This window comes from Clytia hemisphaerica, unplaced genomic scaffold (assembly GCF_902728285.1).
Source record: "Clytia hemisphaerica strain Z4C2 unplaced genomic scaffold, Clytia hemisphaerica genome assembly, whole genome shotgun sequence".
In the NCBI taxonomy this organism is placed as follows: domain Eukaryota; kingdom Metazoa; phylum Cnidaria; class Hydrozoa; order Leptothecata; family Clytiidae; genus Clytia; species Clytia hemisphaerica.
In genome coordinates, this window is record NW_027104628.1 from 399,530 (window position 1) to 414,158 (window position 14,629).

A 14,629-nucleotide genomic window follows, 5' to 3' on the forward strand; every position below is an offset into this window, starting at 1 on the left:
GACCCCCTGTATTTCGCGCGGGTTTTTCAATAGAGATGTCACATGACTCAAATACCGCAGTCTTATTGGACTAGAGAAAGCGAAAGTGAAATCGCGTGATCTGATTGGATGAAAAAAGACCCCGGGAGCTGGAAACGAATGGAATTCTCTAGAATTCTCATTCCAAAACAAAATGGCGGCGAGAAAAGCACGTCTTTTGCTTTGGACGAAAGGTTGTAAATTCTGGTTGATTTTAAGGTTTTATCTTATCTTATCTCATTTACTTTAATTAGTAGAGGCTTCTTCAATGTTTGGGGAAGGTAAGTCTGTAAAAGTTATTTGTTTTTCAGTGGAAAAAAGTGTTTAAAAAAGCATTTTTTGTGCTCAAGGTTTATTTTTCTTTGCAAATTTTTGTCTTCAATCTTAAATAAATGAACGAGTATTTGACTGATGCTTATGATTTTTTCATAGAACATAGTAAAACTATTCAGGAACTTAGACCTTTTTACAGAATTTCAAAAGATCTGTTAGTTCTGGAGATATATTGAAAAGTTTAGACATGGGTAGTTTGCGTTCGTATTTCGCGTTCCCAAACCAAACGCACGTACCTTATGTTTGCCTTCAATGCCAAAACTAATCAAGGCTCCTCGAACAACATTTTTCCTTCCAAAAATTAAATTTTCAATCGTTGGCGTAAGCGGTTAGGCGTTGGGTTTGTAAACCAAGGTTGCTTGCATTTGGTGGTTCGAGCCGGGTTCGGAGACCTGTTTCACCGGTACGGGCAAATTTCAGAAAAATACTTAGACAACAGCTAGAAACACTTGAGAAACACTTGAGAAAGACAGAAAATCAGGATAGTAGATAGGAAAGTAGAAAATAGGGGGAAATAAGAGACGATGCATCCTAGAGTATGATATCGATCGTTTGCCAACCAGACGATCTCAATCGAACGGAATTGACTATCGAACCAGTCGAACCAAATCGAACGCAATCGACCGATTGAAATTTGATTGTTGAACTCAATCGAATCTCAATCGAACGTCAAAATTCGATTGGTTCGATTGTTGTTCGACTGGTTCGATTGTTGTTGTTGTCGGGAAACGTCGCCCGGTTCGAAAGCGTATTGTTGATCGGGCCATACTGCTTTCTAACCGTCAAAACAAAGATGGCAGCAAAAAATAGACAATCAGCTCCAGACGATCTCAATCGAACGCAATCGAACATCAATCGAACGCAATCAAATATCAATCGAATCTGAAAATTGCGGTAATATTCGATTGGGATTCGATTGCGTTCGACAATCGAATTTCAATCAGTCGATTGCATTCTCGATTTGGTTCGACTGGTTCCATCGTCAATTCCGTTCGATTGAGATTGTCTGGCCGTGGTGAAATTCCCTTAGAAAGTATGCGAAACATATGCAAAAAGGAAGTATTAATATAAAACTTACATGCATAATTGGCATTATATTAAAGTAATCTTGTTGAAGAAAGATTAAAAATTTGCTTCTCTTGAAATCTAAAAATTTAAAACGGCAATTCGGCCACCATTTCACCGAACCTCCAAAGTCATTTGATTTGAGTTAAGGAAAGGTGTATTTAAAGATACACGATTTCACTTTCAATTTTACAGTAAGTGAAAATACAGACCAGATATGCAACAGTCCCATGTTTCGACCAATCGTCCCAAGTTAGAGCAGTCGACGGTACCCAAATCAAAACAACATTTTACACGCAAAGAATTTTTTAGTAGACCTTTTTACCGAGAACTGAAAATAATAAAAAGAACCCAGTTTCCTTTTGAATCTAATGTGACCGCCATACTGGCCGTCACGGCGTGCAGCCTCTTAGCGCCTAGAGCGTGTGTTTTTGATAAATAAGGAAGGGGAAACCAGGCTAAGTGCGCAAATTATTTTTATCACGTGACTTGAAGTGTAATAAATAAAGTTGTAAAATTTTAATGATGGATGTTGTAAAATTTTAATGATGGATATGAGAAAGTGAAGAGAAAGTTTGCATGCACTTCATATGTTGTGTAAAATTGTATTTACTGAATTTAAATTTACTGAACTTCTAGTTTGATGGATGAACTTGTTTGATAAGAATGATACCAAGAATTTCATTCAAGGTTTGTTTTGAATAAATATAAAAAATAAAAAATAGAAAATTTGTATCTTGTTTGTCTCAAGGATAAGAATCGTAAATTCCCTGCTAGCACTTCTGTTTTTTATTCAAAATTACCTAAATGTAAACAAACTGATAACCCTTCCATGGACGAAAATTTCATAAATTGCCAAAATAAAAAAAAATTCTGACCGACCAACCCACCTCCACAATCTAGGGTCAGGTGATAGCAAACCAACAATTATTTAAGCCTCCTTTTCGAACATTTTCCACCCAGGACATTTTTATTCCAACCCCCCGCATATTAAATTTTGAGATTTTTTCCAACCCCCCTGCTAATTCCAAACCCGCCGGCTATTAGGTACCCGAGAGTAGATCTATATCGATTCTGTTTTTAAATTGAAGCAAATTATAGGTCCTGCTTTTATATATCATCACAACTCATTGTTGGTGCATTTTTATGTAAACAAAACTTGAGTTCACATTTTTGTCTGGTTGTATGTTTGATGGCTTTTTGAAAGGAACTTATGTTCAAGAGTAGCTTTTTTAAAAGCTATTTCAAATTTTTGCTTTCAGATCACTCAATGTAACCCTCAATGTAAATATAATTCGGATAAAATCAAAGAATGAATGACTAATTTTTCATAGGAATGTTGGATGATCAAATGTACTCTACAACATTGGGGAAAGCATTGAGCAGTTGAGCACAGTTATCTGTGAGTATAACCTTTTTAAACTGAAATTCTATTACTACACATTTTAATGGAACTGCTGTAAACAACGTCACTTCTCAGAGCTAAATGAATTAAAAAATTTTTCTAGCTATTTTCATTGAAAAGTATGAATTCTGGCCCAAATACTTTTAAAAGGCTTTTTCGTGAAGGTGAATGCCTCTTTATTATATTAAGAATTCTTAACAAATTGCAAGAGTTTATGCTTGTATTCTCACATTCAAATTTTTTTTCAATTTGAAAATCTTTGAAGCTGTGAAATCAAAATTTAAAATGTCCCTAGTAGTAAAATCAATCATTGCCTTAATTTTAAGACTGACATTTTTAAACATTTTTTAGAACTGCTGATAGTGAAAGAACATTGATTGAGAGTGAAAGAACATTGATTGAGAGTGAAAGAACATTGACAGCATTAAACTTGTCAACACATGATGAAGGAAAAATGAGTGGGTTTTTACAGAAATGGCGATGAACGTGTCAAGGAAATTTATTCAGACAGATAGAGGGAATCAGAATCTAGTGATGAAGAAAAATCTGCACTAAATGTAGCATCCTTGATGGTGGACAAATAAGTGACTGATAATGAATATGACAAGGATATTGGTACATACACAGATACTGAAACAGAATCGGAAAGTTCAAGTGATGAAGAAGAATCTGATACGGATCAAATTGAATATATTGGGTATGTTTTGCTTACTTTTTACTTGATCATGATATTCAATCTGTTTTTCCACTGGTTCTCAACTTCAATTGAGCTAGAATCTGAGAATGTATGTCTGTTAGTCAGTCAGTATGTCACCTCAATAAAACATTTGGACAGACTGGAGACTTCAAAAATGGTCAGATTTGGCTTAAATTTTGCTCACTTGTTCCTTGTGTGAATATCTGGGGGTGTTTTTGAAAATTTACAATTTTGTAAGCAACAACACAATGGCCTTACTTTTTTCTTTCTTTGTTTGGATATGTGACAAAATTATGTAAATTCGTTCAACCTTATCTGGCAGATGTTTTTTTTATCGTTGTTGTAGAAATCTTTGAAAATCCGGAACTTTTTAACTGCAATTATGTATGAGACCATTTGATTTGATTTGTTCTGAACTAACCATAAACCTCTGTCAGCAGAGGTGCTAAAAACTTGGAGCATGTGGTGGCAGGTCTAATGGTGTTATCTTTTTTCTGGACCTGGTTAGCTCGGTTGAAGTGTGCCAATGATTATAAGATGGTTATCTTTCAATTAGCAAAATGATTTCCTTTCTGATTTGATTTGATACACATGTTATGGATATAGCATGTGGCTCCCTAGATTTTGTAGAGAACTTAACTTAAATTATTATGTTTTAATAGCTAAAAAAAGACATGGGTACGAACTTTTTGCTTATAGCTATATAGGTAAATACTTTTGAAACATGAGCAGCCATGCGTCCTACATACAGGTGACAGGGAGAGATTCATCCTCAAAATTTGGCTTTGCTTCAAAGTTTTACTAGCCAAAGGAATATTCTTGCTAAACATAAGATGATTATGTTTATATATTTCCTACTGTCTGGATTTCTGTCTCATTTGAATGGTTTAACTCTTTAAATAATACACAAAGAAATAAGAAAATAACATAAGAAATTGATTAAAGTTTATGAAATGTTGACTTCATTTGTTGTTTCTATTTATTATCAACACTTGCCTTTGATTCATGGACATATACCTAAACTTCCACTTACATTTTCATTTGTCAGATATTTTTATGATCAGGCAGACAAAGTCAAGAAAATTGAGATACAAAAACTAATATTTTGTAGTATGAGTGCATAGTGCTTTGTGACTTGGTTTATTGTACACTCAATGATCGATATATTTCATATCTAAAAAATTTGGGTTGGGAGACAAGATACATGGTGACGACGCGCCCCTCGAACTAGCTTATTTTTTCTATTTATTTTTTCATATTTTCATAGATTCCAGAGTTGTTTGCGACTTGCCTGTATCTTGTGATTTTTTCAAAAACAAAATGTCTCTCGGATTGATATGGAGCGACGCGCTCCTTCTTCCAAGGCGTTTGCGAACTACAATACTTTCCCTTTGAGATGATTCATGCTAAATGGCATTAATAAGCAAAACGATCATAAGAAAAACCATGACAAAGCATCACAGTGTGTTCATAACCAATACAGTTAGTCAGCGTTTAATGAAATATTATTTTGTTAGATCTGGTCAGCTTAGTGGTCAGTCTTGGTTTACTTGTGATTTGAAAAATCTAATTTCATATCCTAAAAAATTTGGGCTGGGAGACAAGATACATGGTGACGACGCGCTCCTCGAACTAGCTTATTTTTTCCTTATATTTTTTCAAATTTTCTTAACAATTATATTATTTTTAAATTTAGTCAGGAATATTTTTCCCATTTTTATTAGAAATTAGGGATTCCAGAGTTGTTTGCGACTTGCCTGTATCTTGTGAGTTTTTCAAAAACAAAATTGTCTCTCGGGATTGATATGGAGCGACGCGCTCCTTCTTCCAAGGCGTTTGCGAACTACAATACTTTCCCTTTGAGATGATTCATGCTAAATGGCATTAATAAGCAAAACGATCATAAGAAAAACCATGACAAAGCATCACAGTGTGTTCATAACCAATACAGTTAGCCAGCGTTCAATGAAATATTATTTTGTTAGATCTGGTCAGCTTAGTAGAGTCAGTCTTGGTTTACTTGTGATTTGAAAAATCTAATTTCATATCCTAAAAAAATTGGGCTGGGAGACAAGATACATGGTGACGACGCGCCCCTCGAACTAGCTTATTTTTTCCTTATATTTTTTCAAATTTTCTTAACAATTTATATATTTTTAAATTTAGTCAGGAATATTTTTCCATTTTTATTAGAAATTAGGGATTCCAGAGTTGTTTGCGACTTGCCTGTATCTTGTGAGTTTTTCAAAAACAAAATTGTCTCTCGGGATTGATATGGAGCGACGCGCTCCTTCTTCCAAGGCGTTTGCGAACTACAATACTTTCCCTTTGAGGTGATTTATGCTGAGGCATAAATAAGCAAAAAAGATTGTAACCAAATCAATACCAAGCTACAGTTTATTTATATACCAAAGACATGAAGTTAGATAACTTATGATGAGAAATAATTTGAGAATGTTTGTCTTTGTTTTTCTCTTCATCTGTCTGTCTGTCTGTCTGTCTGTAACTTCAAAGATGTTCGGTTTTTTTGGGTGAAACCTGGGGTAGTTTTTTTAGTTTTTTTTAACCAATAGGTTTACAGTTTCTCAGGCTTTGTCATTTCAAAATTCCAGAATCATTCCAAAATTGCACTCCTAAAAAGTATTTTAGGCATGTGATGAGGAGTGCTATGAATAACTTTAGTAGTAAAATCCAAATTTATGGCCTGTGTTTGATCGCACTCCTCAAGAATTTTAGGTGTGTGTGAATCGTTAATTCAAACAACTGCGACCCAAGTTTTTCTTTATACATACCATAGATACAACAGAACATAAATTTATCTTTAAAAAGCTCTAAACACTAAAATAAAATCCTCCAAAAGCCAAAGCAAGCTTGGAAACACAAAAATCCTTCCTCTCGCTAAGGCCGTCATCTTGGTTTGAAAATGTTTAAATCAAAATGTCTCATGGATTTCAGCGAATGGCAACATTTAGTGGGAAAGAGGATTTGCTGACTATTAAGCAGCCTCTATAAGAAACTTTTTCGTTAAACGATGAGCAGAAGCCTAGAGACTTCCAAAGACTTAAAGGGGAGTCTTTTATTTTCAATTTCCTAAAGGGGGTACCACTTAACAGGGGGAATTCCCATAAATATCTGTTCTCATGATAATACTTGAAAATAGTATTTCCCAACCAGTACTATTGAATTATTTCCCCTTGATAATGATATTGTCAAACCTTTTTAACAATAAGCTTGTCATTCAAGGCTTCAGGGGACTGAACAAAAAAATTTAAGGAAGTTTTTATGGGTGTTTTTGAGGGGATGTAAATCTGAACCTTCAGACAGACAGGAAATCTAGTACTATTATTCTGGAATATTATGATGAATAGATGATTCAAGTTCTTGTTGTTTTTGTTTTGATTTTTTTGTTTACTCATGAGGTCCTGGAAATGTTCTCAATCTACACGTTCTATTATTAGTTTTAACAAATTACCAAGATAACTGCTTTTGCAGCATTCTTTGTAATGCCAAATTTAAGATGGACTGAAATTAATAATTGAGTTTTAAAAAGAAATCATTTGCTAAAAGAAAACTATTCAAATAATTGATAACCAAATATGAGGCACTATTCCTATCACTGTTATCCAACTTGTCAGATTGTCATACTTTGAAATTGAATTTCCTCTATTTAGCTTATTTAATTTCTTACTTAGACAACATTTCAGAGGAGCCGTGCTTTCAATATGTGAGAGGACCTGGAATATTAGTTGAAAATTCTTCTTGCACTTATGGTAAATGAGAAAGTGAAAAATATGACTTATTTTAACTGCTTCTGCTTACTAGTTTGTTTTAATTTGATTGTCTTGCCTACTTTTAATGTGATTTGTTACATCTAGTAAATTTGTGTTCCTTTGAATGAACTACTATAGCATTTTTATCTACGTTTTGTTGATACAATTTTTTCAAATTGAAGAAAAAGTTTGAATCAAATATTTGTAATCTGATTAATTTTTTTTTCACTCTAGTGATCAAGTGATTTATTTTGATGGATAATCAGCATTCAAAAGATGTCCAAATTGAAGAAATGGTAAAATTATTGTTTCTTGGTTTAATGGAATATTACATTCTGCTGGGGGTCTCAAAGGGGGTGGCAAAGGGGGTGGCAAATGTTCATTCAGGGAGATTCTGAAAAGGAGAAAGAAGGAGAGCATGGGAAAAAAGTTCTGACAAAGCTCATACCATTTGCAGCAAATTTATTACTTAGCAGTTGAAAAATCGTGCATTATTGGTTAACTTACAAAGGGCTGAATCACTTTCTAAAAAGTATGCATATTTTGGCAAAATTTAAGAATAATGGGCTAAACGTCTCAGAGGGAGGGGCAAAAGATGTTTCCATTTTCTGGTTTGGAAGGTAATTTTTTGGTTTACAGACATTGGAAAGGAACCTTTAGACCGGATGATGGAAAAAAAATTAAAATTAAATTCTTTTTTTTTTCAAACTTGAATTAATGGTTGAGAAAATAAAAGAAATGTGTTTTGAGATACCAGAAAACAACGAAAGTTTTGTAGTAGTTAACTTGTGTTAAGGGTGCCATTAAGGAAAGCATACAGTATTGGAGAGCTTTTGTTATTCCTTTCTATCGCATCATACCATATCATCCGATACGATCAGTTCCATTGATATCCTGTGTGGCCTTCTTGGTAGAAAATTAAAACTATCCATCATGACGCCTGCTTTTAACCATGCAGATCATGGCTTATGATTGGAGCAATTCCCTTTCCATTTTAGCTGTAAACTGGATGCTGGACATTTATGCTGCCATACGTTGAAGTTCTTGAACGAAATTTGAAATGATAACAACGTGATAATACTTCAAAAGACTGCCATCGGAGAAAGAGTATCGTGCTATTTCGATTGATTGACGGAGAACAAATTATGGTAAACGATCGAAAGAGACAATCCAACTTGTAATGGTTATATATTACATGATTTTTTTTAGAAGCATACAAAAATCCGAAAACAGGCTCAGAGATGCTTAGGTCGAAAGCTTGATAAGGCTGAAAAATGCTTGAGGGGATGCTTAAATCTAAAGCATAAATTTAGGAAATGCTGAAAATCCGTGAAATTCCAGCCAAAAAAGCCAAAATCAGGAAAAAAATATTTTTTGTAGGCTCAAGCAATGCTTGCCATATGCTAATTTTTCCCTATATCTGAGCCTAGATATGCTTATAAGTGCAATGCTTATAAAAAAACATTTATTCTGCTTTCACTGAAACTTTAACTTGGTTATTAAAGACTGATTGACAATTGACAATTCAACGCAGACTATTTCATGAAGGAAGTAATGCATCATAAACTCTCGACGCCTAGATATTTTTCAATTTATTGTACTCTTATTAGATCAATATAATTCTATGATTATTTTGTAAAAATGGGCTCACCCAGAAAAAAAATTGTACATGCGGGGGTGGAGGATATTTTGTCCGGGGGTCGCAAAAAATCATCAAAATTTGCCTTGTCCGGGGGGTAAATTTGCTCTGTCCGGGGGTAATTTGGGGTGTCCGGGGGGTCAGCAGATGCTTGTCTTCGGGGTAAAACCTATTGTCCGGGGGGCCAAAAGTCACCCTGTTCGGGCGATAAATCACTAAAAATTGTTATATCCTCCACCCCCCATGTACAATTTTTTTCTGGAAGAGCCCAATACATTGAAAAGATAAACCTTAATTAGTCTAACCGAAAATAAACCCTTAGAGAGGTAACATTTTCTTTTTTTGGGAACCCTTGGAAAGACTTCCTAAATTTTGGTAGATTTTACCCAAATTTTGGTTGATTTTCACCAAGTTTGTTCGAATTTCTGGGAATTTTGACCCTTTCTGAGGGAAACTCTCGATTTTCGTGATTTTGGAACTTCTCCTTCAGAGACTAACTTATAAATCTACACCCCATTCGAGAGACTTTTGAGGCGTGAAAAAAGATATCCTTATGGCTCGCACATACCCGTCTCCTGTTTTGATCAAGTGCACCCGGTGGGCTCTTTTGCTATGCTATCAAAATGTTCGAATAGTGCCTTCAAAATTCCCAATATCCAGAACATTCGGATTTGGAGAATTTAAATAGACTTTTAAAGTAGTGTTTTGCGAACTTTCTACTTGATTTTCGACCTTTGAATAAGTATACGCCTGTGATAGATTCTCATGGCGTTATACTCTGCAACTATCGTCCCGGGGGGGGGGGGTACTAGGTTTGGTGAATGAGGGGTATGTGCGGACGGGAACTCCGAAAACCGACCCTTAGAGAGACTGATTTTTGCTGAAAAGGTGACCCTTAGAGAGACTTTTTGAAATTTTTTTTTTAGATTTTTGAAAAAAGTGATACCCTTAGAGACTTTATTACAATTTTTTCTCTGGAAATCAAAAAATTTCCTAAAAATCTTGAATTTTCCGACCCTTAGAGAGACTAATTTAAAACTTTCTGATTTTTCCGACCCTTAAAGAGACTTTGAAAGGTGAAAAAACCGACCCTTACCGTCCGCACATACCCATCATCCATTTTTGCCTAAGTACCCCCCCCCCCGGCCTATCGTCACTTGAAGGACTGCCAAATGCCTGAGCCAAGAGTGCTACATTTTCACCTCTTTTCAGCTGGAAATACAGTGCCGTTCCCATTAAATACTGTAATCATTCTAGGCAATTTTGGGACAGTTATTTTTGCATTTTTATTTCCAGCTGGAAATAGAGGGCCGTTCCCATAAAATATCTATATCGTTCTAACATTTTTCCTTTTTTATCTCCAGCTGGAAATAGAGAGCCGTTCCCATAAAATATCTATATTGCTCTGACGTTTGCTACATTTATTTTCCTTTTTCATTTCCAGCTGGAAATAAAGAGCCGTTCCTATAAATTTGTATATCTCCTCCTGGCAAATGTGAACGGCTATTTTAAGGAAAAGGTCGAAACTTTTTTTTTGAGAGCTGTTCCCGTGCAATTTGTTCCATTTTTCTGGCATATTTTTCTTTTCCAGCTGGAAATTTGGAGCCGTTCCGGACAACCCGATTATGTTCATTTTATAGAAATTTTCTCCTGGCTGGCAAAAAGGAACGGCTTTTTCGTGTTTTGCCTCGGTGGCTGCTTCTGACTATAGATGTACGATGCTTCCCGCGTACCAGATACAGCAGTTCATCGACAAGACGAAAAGCACTCATTACAGGTACACCTGCCAAAATTGTGTAGAAGTTAAACCTGTACTCTCAGCCCTCATCCCTTCAAGACGAGCCCAATCATCTCTTAAACTTGAACAGGAAGTCGAAAACCTACGAAGAGAGCTAGAAGCCTGTAAGGGGCTTCTCAAGCAAAACGAAGTCGATAGAGTTACTATTGCATCCCAAAAGAAAGAACTGGCGAACCTAAAGAGAAATCTCAATGAAGATCCGGGTTTCCACACCATAGAGTACGTTGAGCAAAAGTTTGAAGAGAAACTCGAGTCACTCAAACCGACTATCAAAGAAATGATTGAACAAACAATCAAAAACAGAGTGTAAAGCACTCTCAGAAAAAACGTATGCTTCCGTTACTCCTCCAACACCACTAATCTTGCTACCCCAAATCAAGACTCACTAAAGGAAGTTATCAAAGATGCCTGGCGTGAAGAGGGAGCAGAAGAGGCAGACAAGAGAAGACGTGCACCAAATGTCATCGTTCATGGTTTACCAGAGAAAGATGAAGAAAATGACAAAAGTTGGGCATCAGATTTTATCAAGGATACCCATGCCCGAGCTAACATTCAGCGTGTCAGAAGATTAGGCGTAGCAGATGGAAATAAAAAGCGACCCTTGTTGTTATCACTCAAAAATGAACAAGAAAAATGGACCGTTATCGGAAATTTAACAAGTTTAAAGGGATTAGAAAACTACAAAGGTATCAGTATTACAGAGGACCTAACACCCGCACAACGGAAAGTATATAAGGAATTATCGAACGATGCAAAGAAGCTAAACTCTGAGGAAAAATCTCAAACTGAAATTTATCGAGTCAGAGGTGATACAAAAAACGGTTTCGCTGTAAAGAAGCTGAAAATCAAAAAACAACAATAGAAACAAACCACTATAAACAAGCATCAACTAGCAATAAAGCAAACCCTACCCCAAGAACTATACCTGAAATAAGAATCCTATCAACAAATGCCGATCAATTTACGAAAGCAAAGAAAGGAATATTAAATAAGATAAATCAACTCGAGAAACCGCACCTAATCGCAATTTGTGAAGTAAAACCCAAACATGGTGAAAAATGGCAAATCCACGAATACGAAATGAAAGACTACAAAGTTGTTAACTCCACTAATACCAATAACAACAAAGGTCGAGGAATCGTTATATTGGCACACTCATCAATAGACCATCTAGTTGCTGACATCGAAAGTCCTGTTGAATTCGAAGAAACCTGTATTATCGAGATTCGTCTAGCAAAGAAAGACAAACTTGTATTTGCGTGTATATACAGAAGCCCTACGAAGCAAGCTAACTCGCACGAAAACAATTCTATGTTGAACAGCCTGTTGAAGTCATTGAGTCAAGACAAGAGATATTCACACAAATGTATAGTTGGAGATTTTAATCTACCAACAATAAATTGGGAAAACTGGACAACCCCCCATATTGAGGACAGTAAAGAAGAAAAATTCTTGGATGCACTACGAGATTCATTTCTTTACCAATACGTCAAAGAGCCGACGAGATGTAGAGGAACAGACGATCCGTCTCTAGTAGACCTCATTCTAACCAGTGAATATAACCAAGTCAACAATCTCAAATATCTTAGTCCACTTGGAAAAGGTGACCACAGTGTACTTGTCTTTGACTTCAAGTGTTGTGCTGAGCAGAAGCCAAGTTGCCAAAAGTATTCCTACAATTCAGCTAACTTCCAGGAAATGCGACGCTTTCTTCGAGCGGCTAATTGGACGCAAGACTTTATCGCGACATCAAACGGAAAGACAGTATGTGAGCTCTGGGAACAGTTCAAAACTGATCTAAACGATCTAAAGAGCCGATTCGTCCCGCTAAAAGAAGTTGGAAATTCCTTCTGGAAGAAAAAAGGAAATATTCCGATAGGGGAAGATATTCGAAATGAAATCAGGATAAAAGATCGCCTACATAGGAAGTGGATTAATTCTTCGGATGCTGACAAGGAGTTCAATAGAGCAAAATATGTTTCGGCGCGAAACCGAGTCAACAGTATAATGAGACGCACGCGTAGAAACCATGAACGAGAAATTAGCAGATCGGCAAAGAACAACCCGAAGCGATTTTGGTCGCATGTAAGAAATCAATTGAAGTCGACAAGCCGAGTTGCATCTCTTCTGGAGTCGGAGGACAACAAAGAATCATTGAAGCATGAAGACATAGAAAAGGCAAATATCCTACAAAAGCAATTTTGTGGTGTATTTACGAATGAGCCAAACGGACAATTACCTTCATTTGATAAAAGAACAGATACGATAATCGATATCCCTGAAATTTCTCTAGAAACAATAATAAGACAGATCAAGCAGCTTGACCCCAGCAAATCATTTGGACCAGATGAGATTCATCCGTTGATGCTGAAGGAACTAGTTGACTTCGTTGCAGAACCGCTGAAGATAATCATGAACAAAACATTAGAAGATAGCGTATTACCTGAGGACTGGAAGATGGCGCATGTCACGCCAATCTACAAGAACAAGGGTGCTCACAACCTAGCCATAAACTACCGTCCAGTCAGTTTAACATCTATAGTATGCAAAATGATGGAGTCAGTGCTACGAAAAGCAATTATGGATCATCTTGTGGAAGAAAATCTTTTATCTGAAAAACAGTACGGTTTTATTGGTAAGCGATCAACAGTCACTCAACTTCTTTACTACATTGACCAATGTTGTGAAACGATGGCAGAAGGCAAAGTTGTCGATTGCATCTATTTTGATTTTGCAAAAGCGTTTGACACCGTCCCTCACAGGAGGTTAAAGAAAAAACTGGAATGTTACGGGGTAGGTGGAAGTCTACTAAACTGGATAACATCGTTTTTGTCAGATCGCAAGCAGCTGGTCAAAGTCAACTCAGCCAAATCAACAACTAACCCTGTCGTAAGTGGGATTCCTCAAGGAAGTGTACTTGGACCTCTGCTATTTGTCATTTACATCAATGATTTGCCAGACAAAGTAGTTTCGGATGCATTTCTCTTCGCTGATGACACGAAAATAGTGAAGACTATAGATTCGGTAGAAGACTCTATCGTTGTACAAAGAGATATCGATGAAATGGAAAAGTGGTCTCAGGATTGGTTACTCACGTTCCATCCTGATAAATGTCATGTCTTAACAATAGGTAAATTCGCCAACATCAAGCATGCACACAGATACCAGCTTGGAGGTAATGAACTTGAACATGTTTTTGAAGAAAAAGACCTCGGCATCTTGATCGATTCGGAACTAACTTTCGAGGAGCATATATCCAAACAGGTTAACAAAGCAAATTCAATCCTTGGAGTTATCAAAAGAAGTTTTAACGACTTGAGTCCTTCGGCACTTTGTACTCTGTACACCACCTTTGTCAGACCTCACTTGGAATATGCACAATCAGTATGGCAGCCAAAATTACGTCGTAGTATAAACTTGATTGAAGGTGTTCAAAGACGGGCGACAAGACTGATTCCTCAATATCGTAATCTCCACTACGAAGAACGTTTAAAAAGACTCAAGCTTCCATCTCTTGAGTTCAGAAGGCTTTTCAGTGATATGGTGCAAATATATAAGCATATTCATTTTTACGACCCACAGACAACTCGGAACAAGTTTGTTAAAAAATCCCGTCCAACCAGATTCCATGATCATGAATTTGTTCCAAACTTTGCTGATGATGGTTTTCGTGGGGCTCAGACGAAATCTTTCTACTATAGATCGATCCCAACATGGAATGCACTACCGCGATTTGTCATCGAGTCGACCTCAATCAAATTGTTTAAAGAAAGCCTAAACAAAGCGTGGGAAAAACACCAACTAAGATACTTGACATATTAATATTGTAATTAGAAATCGGTTCGTAGAGGTCCACCTCGGGCCTGTGAGCTTGTATACATCATAATAATAATAATAATAATAA

The 14,629-nt window shown here is 36.2% G+C and overlaps 1 long non-coding RNA gene across 3 annotated transcripts; it reads left to right on the plus strand.

The window, feature by feature from the left end:
- Positions 1-3,210: 3,210 nt before the first annotated feature.
- On the plus strand, positions 3,211-8,518 carry LOC136824706 (uncharacterized). 3 transcript variants are annotated; one of them, XR_010849149.1, is made up of 4 exons: positions 3,211-3,518; positions 7,211-7,288; positions 7,523-7,584; positions 8,287-8,518. It is a non-coding gene; the product is annotated as an uncharacterized lncRNA (long non-coding RNA). The 3 variants fall into 3 exon arrangements; XR_010849150.1 differs by lacking the exon at positions 7,211-7,288; XR_010849148.1 differs by lacking the exon at positions 3,211-3,518 and having other exon boundaries at positions 6,646-7,288.
- The last annotated feature ends 6,111 nt before the right edge of the window (positions 8,519-14,629 follow it).